This window comes from Jatropha curcas, chromosome 3, assembly GCF_041381405.1.
Source record: "Jatropha curcas cultivar XTBG-Jc1 chromosome 3, XTBG_Jcur_1.0, whole genome shotgun sequence".
In the NCBI taxonomy this organism is placed as follows: domain Eukaryota; kingdom Viridiplantae; phylum Streptophyta; class Magnoliopsida; order Malpighiales; family Euphorbiaceae; genus Jatropha; species Jatropha curcas.
The window spans coordinates 25155271-25165488 of record NC_143153.1 but is presented as its reverse complement, the minus strand read 5'-3'; the positions used below and the strand labels follow the sequence as shown (position 1 = coordinate 25165488).

The following is a 10218-nucleotide window of genomic DNA, read 5'->3' as shown; positions in this document are numbered from 1 at the left end:
GCTTCATAAATCTATCTCAGTGTCTGCCCTATCGCATAACGCTTTCTCCTCGGTAACTCATAGCGGCTTCCTCGCTTCCTCATTCGCTGGGAGCGGCCACACGATCTCCTGAAGTAGCCATCATCTCCGCAACAAGCGAGGTATTTGAAATTTCTAAGTTGTTAACCCTCTCCTAGAAATAATAATCTCCGATTCCTATTTTATCAATATTTTATCTTTTTTTTTAGCAAAAACGGTATGAAATTTCTTTTTAAAACCCTATCTCATCGCTCTTTGATTTAATCGTCAAGATCTACCATGCCTAGCGGTAATTGTACCTAAGTTCTGATTATATGATATTGTACATGCTATTCCTTTGATAAGAGGGTTTTTATTATTTTTGGGTTGTTTTCTTTTGGTGAATGAAGAGCTTTAAACTTTAGGGCCGATGAAAATTCCTGGACAATTTCGTCGAATTTTCCCACAATTATAATGTAAAATCTTATGTCCTGCCTTGATTGAAGAAAATTGAATTAGCCTTTTTTCTTTCTGGAGAATGTGTTGGTATATTAGCCCTGGTTGATGAGTTGTAAAATTTGGACGCGAGTAATCTTCTGCCTCTGTATTTATGCACTGCAATCTGTGCTGCAAAATATGCTGCTAGTGCACTGTCTGTAAGTTTTTAATTCTAGCAATTAGGTTTGGTTTTAGTCCCTCTATTTTTCATCTCCGACTCTCCTCTCTTTGAAACCCTAGCCTCATCTCATCTCCTTAGTGAATAACAATCAACAGGCTAGCGGTCATATTAGTTTTCTCTCTCGGAAACATCTCCTCAATGACTGAAACCCTACCAGCCATCACCATTGTCTCAATTTTTTCTTTTCCCCTTTGAATTAGTTTTACATCTAAAAAATAAATTGTATATTATATATATTTTTTTTTTCTTTTCTTTGAACCATAACCAACACAACCATCTCTCTCCAGATTGTATACAAATACCTGCAAAATCAAAGAATCAACTTTTGTTTCAATCTCAAATTTCGATAGAAAATGGTTTGGACATTTTTTCTATGACTCATTATTGTTAAGAAATAAGTTTATTTGTTTGTTCCCAGTTATAAGGAGTTTGTTGACAGCATATCTCTCATATTTTTGCTGTTAATATATCTACCATATCTTTAGTGATTGATAGCTTTTAAGTTCCTATTTTCTAGCAGCACTCTGTTATGTTATGCTCTTATTAATGAGCTTATGAATGTAAGTTTAACATCAGAAAAACATTCAAGGTTTCATACTCACTTGTTTCTTGTTTACTGTCAAAGTTATTTGACAATTTTGTATCTTGATTATATAATGTGTTTTACATTAGAATCTAAATCTGATTGCTTCTATATTTATGGTTTTTATGAATCCTATTTGTCTGTTATGTTGATTAGTTACTTTTTCAAATTGGGATAAACTTTTAATTATTATATCAAATATGATATTGTTGCCATTCACTTATCTAGTTATTATTATGAACAGGGCATCACATTTACTTTGAACGAGGCTGTTATCCATAATGAATAAAATAGGTGTCTGCTGTCTGTGCGCTTCAGTTCTGCTTTTTTTAACTTTCCGAAGTCCCACGGGCCATCTCTCAAATCGCCGTTTTCTACTTAACAGCCAAAACCATTTATCTACTTTTTATCATGCACACATTGAAGCGCCGCCGTTGCCTGATGACCCAGAGCCAAATCGCGGTTTTCTATTTAACAGCAACAAAAGCCATTCATCTGCTTTCAACGGTTCACACATTGAGCCCCACTTGCCTGATAGCTCAGAGGTAAATTTGGCTGTTTAAATTCATACCAACAAACATATTGACCCATATAAACTTTTAAATAAATTATGAAATGTTTATTAGATAATTGTATATTATTTTAATTTTATACTGATATGTATTAAATAATTGCATGTGGCTAAAATAAATTTAGTCATTATTATGTCTTTCTATAGATATAAGTTGGTTTAGAATATTAAAGAATAATTAATGAATTTTTTTCAGTTACCCTTTTCTATCCTTATTCACATAATAATTAACTCCAAATTTATAGATGTAATTAAATACAACTACGTGTAAAAGCGAATTTATCAAAGTGTACAATAGAAAAAAAGAACTTTAAATGCATACTACAAATCAAAATAGACAATGATTTTGGAACATGTTAAAATAGATCAATTTGATGGATTGTCCATTTTTCTCTCAATAATAATTTCATGAATTTATTTTATTTCTAAGATCAATTTATTAAGACTTATCACAAATTCTTTATTACATAGTAAAAAAAAAAAAAAAAAATACATATTAACTGTTTTTTACTTTTAGAAAATTCATAATTTTCAACCTGATTAATCTTTTTACAATTTAAACCTCAACTTCATTGTATCAATTAAAAATATAAACGTAACTATAAAATATCAAACTTTTCATATTTGTCTATATGAAAATAGATTGTATAACCAAATAAACTTTTATATCCAAGGTTAGGAAATTTAAACCTGAATTCAATATTATTACAAAATTTTTACTAATTCATCTTCTCCGTCTTTGTTTGTTCCTACACTAATACTCCAACTTCATGTTGTCATGGTCTTTTTCAATAATCATCAGAGTCTCTGAATATGAGGGAGAGAGAGAAGTGTTATATATAAAATATGATATAACGTTGAATTTCAAATTTTAAAATTCAACTAATTACAACACATAAAAAGGTCCAAATATTTCAAAATAATTCCAAATATTTGTTATATTTATTAATGAGAGTGGATTAAAAAAAGGTCCAATAACAACACATAAAAATAAATAAAAAATTCAAAAATTTCTAAAAAAAGATAAAGAGAATGTTGAATAAATAAAACGCCAAGTCAACTTTTAGAACTTTCTTTTTCAAATTATAAAATCCAACTAATCTTAGATAAAAGCTAAATTTATAATTAAAATAATTCAAAATATTTATTACATTTATTAATGAGAGTGGATTAAAAAATAAAAAGGTCCAATCACAACACATAAAAATAAATAAATAATTTAAAAATTCCTAAAAAAATATAAAAGGAAATGTTGAATGAATAGAACTCAACTTTTTAGAACTTTTTTTTTTTTTTCTTCAGAATTATATATAGATAGTTAGATTGATAGATGGATAGAGAAATAATGTATATTTTTCACTTTTAGTTTGTTTACTTTTTTTCAATTAAATAAATAGATATAATATTGATAAATAAATAAATGCGAAGTTATCGGATAATTAACACTTATATAGTTATAGGTGACTAGATTGATCTAATTTATAAATATCAAACACTTTTTTTAAAAAGTAAAAATTTATTCCACTGCAAGTACTCTTTTTTTTTTCATACAATTTTTTAATAAATCAATCATGTTTTTCCAATTTTTAAATTTATCAACCTTAAAATTTATGAAATTGATTTTTTAATTTATATAAGTGGAGCCGAATATAGATTTATATTATTAAACTTTATGAGTGTAAAATTATAATTTTTTACATATTAAATTTATAATTTAACCAATTTGCTTTCATTATTATTTTTCTATAAATATAAAAATAGTTAACTTTTTCCTTTTATTATATTGCAACTATACAACAGTAATTATAATAAGAAAAAAGAAATAATTTTAGACATCTTAAATCATTATTGTTTTATATTAACTATCTTTTTTTTTTGTTATTATAAAAGTAAATATTTATGAGAAATTGTAAATTGTAATTTATAAATTGTTAAAAATTATATTACTTTCGATAGATTAGAGAAATTTAGAGATGTAATTTTTAAAATGAATAAATAATTTTTTAACAAAACCTGATGAAATAGAATACATTAAATTTAAAATATTTTTTATAAAAAGAGTTTGTAACGTTAAAAAATGTAGAAAATTTTTAGAGTCAACACGAGAAATTTATTCATGGTAATTTTACATGTATTCATAAAATAAATTTTATTATTAATCAAATTTGAAAAAAAAAACTCATTTCATATTAATAAAAAATATTTTTTAAAAATAATAAAATAGATATTAAAGAAATGAAAATATAGTACTGCCGCAACGTAGTGCGGGTTGGTTTTGCTTACATAGACTATAGTTAAAACATTTCTATATGCCCGGTGGTAGATTTAGAGTTTTTTTTCTTAAAATTAACCATATACTAATGAATAAATAAATAAGTAATAAAATATTATAATAAATAATTATCTAAAATATAATAATTGTATTTTTACAATTGAACTCAATGAAATCTGATAGGTTGAAAATTATTAAAAATTACATTATTATATAAACTATCAAATACATATTTTTTCTATATAACTAAGTAAATAGTTATTCATTAATGGATCATATATATGATTATATAATTTTGTATTCACTGCAGAGAAAGCTTGTTCCAATGTAAAATAAGAGTAAGTTTTAAAAGTAAATAACTTTGTAGATACACAACATTCTTCTTTTGTCTCAACTAATTTTCTGGAAAGATTATTAAGTCGTTTTAATTAATGAAACCTATCATCTTGATGTACATCAAAAATAAAGTTTTCGAGATGATTTTCAAGTGTCAGCAACTCAACAGGATAAAATTGAGCCAATCTAACCAATGTTTTTATGTCAAAAGAAGAGAAATAATTAACAGAAACAAGACACACAAATAAGCAATTAACTTTAACCTCATTGAAATGGTTATTAAGCCCCAAAATCCGCATATTAATGATTGCATAAAATAACTCAATGTGAAAGTGATATAAATTTGTCATACTTTATGCCTTAAATCTTACTTGAGGAACATATGAGTCATCCATACTAGGGGTCAAGATATCATGCTTTTCAAAAAATGAAGTAACAAAATCTAAATCAGGGTCCTCGGCAACAATTTTTAGATAGATAGCATTTAGTATTTTGATTAGATAAAAATATTATTTTTTATTAATTATAGTGTCCAGTAAAGTAATTTATATAGTAGGTTTTAGAGATTAAGAGAGCGTTAACGTTACTTTTTTACAAGTTAACAAGTCCTACCTATAATATAAAATCATTCCCGTTAATTTTTTGTTACTTTAAATTTAACAGTTAATCAAACAATTATTTTTATCAAACACGTTTCCGTTAAACCGCTATGCAAACAGTTAACAACTAATACCTAATAACTAACAGTTAATAAAACAACTAATAACTATCAAAATCATTAATATCGCTGAATAGACTCGAGATTCCCATTTTTATTCTATCATCAATTGTAACTGTTGTTTTGCTAATTTAACAAGTGTAATGTTATTGGTAATATCTTGTTCTTTTCTTTGCGAAGCCATATTCAACTCATTTTTGTTTCCTAATATCCTTTGCATATGGAGAGGGATACAATATTGCTAAAATCTATAACTTTAGGAGCATAATAGGTTCCTCCTAAAGTTTGGGTTGCCACAAGGTTTTTTTTTTGTAAAGTACAATGGTAAATTTATGCATTTGGCAAAAAAAGTTATAAAAATTATAATGAATCAAGAAGCATTTGTGATTGAAGTCTTTGATCAAACTGAAGCTCGTCAATAGCAGTAATATCAAACACATCAATGATAGAAGAAATCATATTAACCAAATTAAAAAAATGAAATGTAATAAGATCTCCACAGAATATCACTAGGTCTTTGAATTTAGTTACTTTATTCAAGCCACATATAGGTTGAAGTTCACCACCATTAAATGCCTCTTTACCCTTTTTAGCTTTTTTCTTTTTGAGAATATCTCTAAGCTTGCAAGAAGCACCAACAATAGTTAACACATTATCTACTAAGTTAAACAATTAAGCAACATCATCACGATTTTTTTCAACTGTAATAAGTGTTAACTGAAGTTAATGTGCAAAACAATGAATAAGATGTGCCTCATAGTTAAGGTTTTTATACTATTAATCTCCTTTCCATGTTGCTAGCTCCTTTCCATGTGCTTCCTGCATTCTAGATGAACATTATGAATGTTTAGTAAGTAAAGAATCAATTGCTCCTTTCAATGACAAAGCAAAAATATCAACCATATGAACAAGATAAATAAATCACTCAAGTATAATTCTCATTCTGTGAACATAACATAATACAAGAGTCATTTGTTCTTTATATGATATATTAGAAGACTCATAACTAATATCCCAAATAAATCATCATCAACATCATCAATAGTGATCTAATTGTTTCTCTAGCACAAGCATGAACAACAACGTCCTTTTGAATAGAAGGTGCAATCATTTGTTGATTTCCTAGAACATTTCCTAATAGAACATTTATTTTGGTTTATATCAACATACCATTATAAAAGTTAAATAAAATTTCCTCTATTACTTTGAATATTCATGCTCATCATGGCCATAAAATGACAACCCTTATCGTAAAAAAAATCTCAAACAATAAATTAATATATTTACACGAATTTGATACTCGGTTTTAGCTTGCTCATGTTGTTTATGAAATGCACCTATTATAGATTGTTTTTGTTTCATCAAATTTGACATTTTATAATAGCTTGGCTATAACTGCTATTACAATCACCAACATGCAAAGTTTATCCTTTTTATTCCATGTCCTAAATCCTCTCTTAATAAGACAATTGCCTCCGACATGCTTTTCAACAAACAAATAACAATACAAACAAAAAAAATTGCATCTTATTTCTTATTATATTATGACCAATATTAAAAACCAAGAAGGATTAAATCTACAAAGAACTCCATTTATACATCTCTAGGGAAAATTGTATCTGCATGGTTTGCAAGAACCTCTTTATAAATATGCTCTCCTTACTTTATCTTGATCAATTGGATGAAAAATAAAAATTCACTTTTTTAATGTTGGATCAACTTCCAGTGAATTAAGATCAATACCTCGTTATGAAATTGACTATTATTCCTTTTCTGTGATCAAGCATTATAAGGAACTTGCCTTTTAAAATATCTCTCTATTATTAATGGTTACAATAAAATAAATATGAAATTATTTACCTCGTTAGTTTTTATGTCATATATAGTATAAATCAAAGGCAAGAAGATACGTATATTTTCGCAGGACTTATATAATACAATGCAAGGTTCAATTTTTAAATCCTTTATAATTATTGGAAATTGATCTCCTTATTAGAATAACTTTTTTTAGTTAAATTTATTTTTCATACATGTATTGATTTTGATTAATTAAGCGCAATTCACATTTTTTAATTATTGTATTTTCTTTTTTCTTTCTACAACTTAATTAGTGTGAAGGAGCACCAATAATGGGTGGTACGAAACCAACTATAAACATTAATTTTAATTATCTGAAACGATGTGAAAAATTACAGAGTGTCCTCTTGATGATATAAAAAAGAAAAGAGAATATAAAAAAATGATGAGAGAACTTATAAATAAGAATGAGACCGATTGACCATGTAAAAATGATCGACTCCTTGGCATACATGTGATGAGAGCACATACCATGTGTGAGGACCACTCGCCAGGAGCTTTCGTGGCGCCACAGGCCAATCTTCGCTTGATGTGATTTTATGTGAAGATGTTGTTGTTTATGATTGATGTTGTTATGCCATTTGAGTGTTCAATTGCATGTTTATATAATTAGTCAGATTATTAGATTAATTTATGCGCACATTCGTGTGATTGTATAAAGTGAGGGGGTTATCTAATTCTATTCATTGAATTTAGGTGTTCACTTGTGCACCAAATATTTTTTAAGTTACAGGTTCTTCAATATTTCGAACTCTTTTGCCAGCGGATATTGAAAATGGAGATTATATTCTTAAAAGGGAAAATAATTTTTTCATTCTTGAGATTTTATAAAATTAATTATCTTGTCTTTCTATTTTTACTATTAGGTATTTAGTCCCTAACGCTCGGTTTCATCTTATTGAATAATCCTTCAGCCTAAAATTATATATTTTTTCTGTTAAACGAGAATAAAAAGTAAAAGAGATATTTTAAAATGATAAAACTACTCTTAATAAAATCTGACAATTAAAAATGGAAAATAATAAAATTCCTTTTGTTTCTCGTGATCTTCTTTTTCGTGTTGCTCTTGAATTTCATATCAAGGGTACAAAATTTTCTTGCTTTTATCGCTAGATCTATGAAAAATTTTCAATTTTTGTGAAAATTCACCTCTTAAATCTTTTAATAGGTTTAATAGAGAAAATTTTATTTTCAATCAAAGCTCCATGTTGAATCTCGATTCCATTCTTGCAATGGCTGTCAAAGAACCTAGGACTGCTTGACGTGATTAATGATGTTGCTATTATTCTGGAATAGATCTGCAGAAAGACCTGATTTTCAATCCCGTTAAGCATGCCATAGAATCCCATCGGAGCAATCTTTGAATCCCTACAAAGTATCGGGTTAAAAAAATACGAACAACAAGTCAGAATCCAACAGGGATCGAGTTGACCGAGTCAGAATGAAGAAAACTGAACTCACCGGGAGAAATCACTTCCCTCGACCAGAGATGAATCAACCCCCGATCGATTTGAGAGTTGTTTTTAATCCATAAGTTTGTGTTGGGGAAAGGTGGAGGATTTGATTCTTTACTGGGAAAAGGTGTTCGTGGGGTCCATATACCAGGTTAGTGTTTAATCCAAAGGTTTGTTTTTCCTTGCTTTGTGATTGTGTAAGCCATGTGATCATGGTGATGGTGATGATCACTATATTGTAATTGCATATTTGGAATTATCACCGAATCTCAAAATCAATAAACCTCTGCCAAAATTCAACCCAAGAGTATATGTTTTATCAAGGTCACCGGAGGTTGGTTTGAGTAGTTGATGATAAAGAAGATGAGATGTGCTGAATTTTAATTTTTTTTGCAATGTTTGTTTTAATTATTAAGGGGTATGTCAATGTTTTCATTCTTATTTAACAGAAAAAAATTCTAATTTTAAGCGGAAAAATCATTTAATAAGACAGAATTAAAGACTAAGTACCTAATAATCAAAAATACATGAATAAGTTAATTAATTTTTTAAAACTTCAGAGATGAAATAATTACTTTTCTTTCTTAAAATGTTACGTAATTAGATTAGATATGTGTAATAAAATAGATGTTAATAATGTGTTGATTTTTTAATTCTTCTTAGAATGTATTATGTTAATATGGCTCAATTAGAATTTTAGAATCAAACTATTATTAATTGTAACGATATGTATCTGGTGAGCACAAGACCTGTGATATTTAGTTGTGAAAGACATTGAAAATATTTAATTCCTATAAGGTTTATTATGGGCTTTAGTACCCTTAAGCCTATCCAGATTATAGTGTCAATCCAGTCCATATAAATGCATAGTGATACTTGCATAGAAAATAAAACCCTTGCTAAAAATAGTAATTGAATATGAATTCTTAGGTTGATTTCAAAAAAGAAAAATAGTTTAATTCTTAGATTCTTTGGTTGATTTTTTTTTTTTTTTTGTTATTGTAAAATATTATTAATGTTTCTACTTACTTTCGTATATAATATTAATAATTCAGTCTTATATAATACAAAATTAAGCTAATAAATTAAATTAAAAAAATTTAAAATACTAATTATTATTATAATAATAATATTAATCTTTTAATATTAAATTAATAAAATAAAATAATAAAAGTTTTCTATTTAATTAGTAATCTATCCAAGAAGGGTACTTCAATATTCAAATGTTAATCTATTAAATTTAATTAAGTAAATATTCATTTATTTCCTCAACTAATAAAATTAATATAATTTTTTTCATCCAATAAAATTAAAAATTTTAAAAATATTTTTTGTTAATTCTTAAATTAATTAAGGGTAATTTTGACAATTCTAATGTCTCCCTTCTCGTTCCACATTAATATATATCATATATTACAAATATAGATTAAGGAAGGATTCACTTTATTTTTTCAATCAATAAAATCAAATTATTTTTTCAACAAATAAAATTAAAATTTTTAAAAATATTTTTATCCATTCTTAATTAATAAATTAATTAAGAGTAATTTTTGCAATTCAAATCATCCCATTCCCACTTTAATATATTTATTATTATTATTGTTATAGAAAAATAGATACATCCATAAGTTATAGATGTAAATTATAGAATGACCTAATGCATAAATTTGACAATATATTTTAGGTGATTACCTTTGTGGTTCGCTGAACTTTGCAATGAATCCATCATAATCCTACACTTTCACATGTAA

General features: G+C 26.7%; 1 long non-coding RNA gene across 1 annotated transcript; it reads left to right on the top strand.

The window, feature by feature from the left end:
* Window positions 1–1968, top strand: LOC110009781 (uncharacterized). The gene is made up of 2 exons (XR_002284658.3): window positions 1–140; window positions 1504–1968. It is a non-coding gene; the product is annotated as an uncharacterized LOC110009781 (long non-coding RNA).
* The last annotated feature ends 8250 nt before the right edge of the window (window positions 1969–10218 follow it).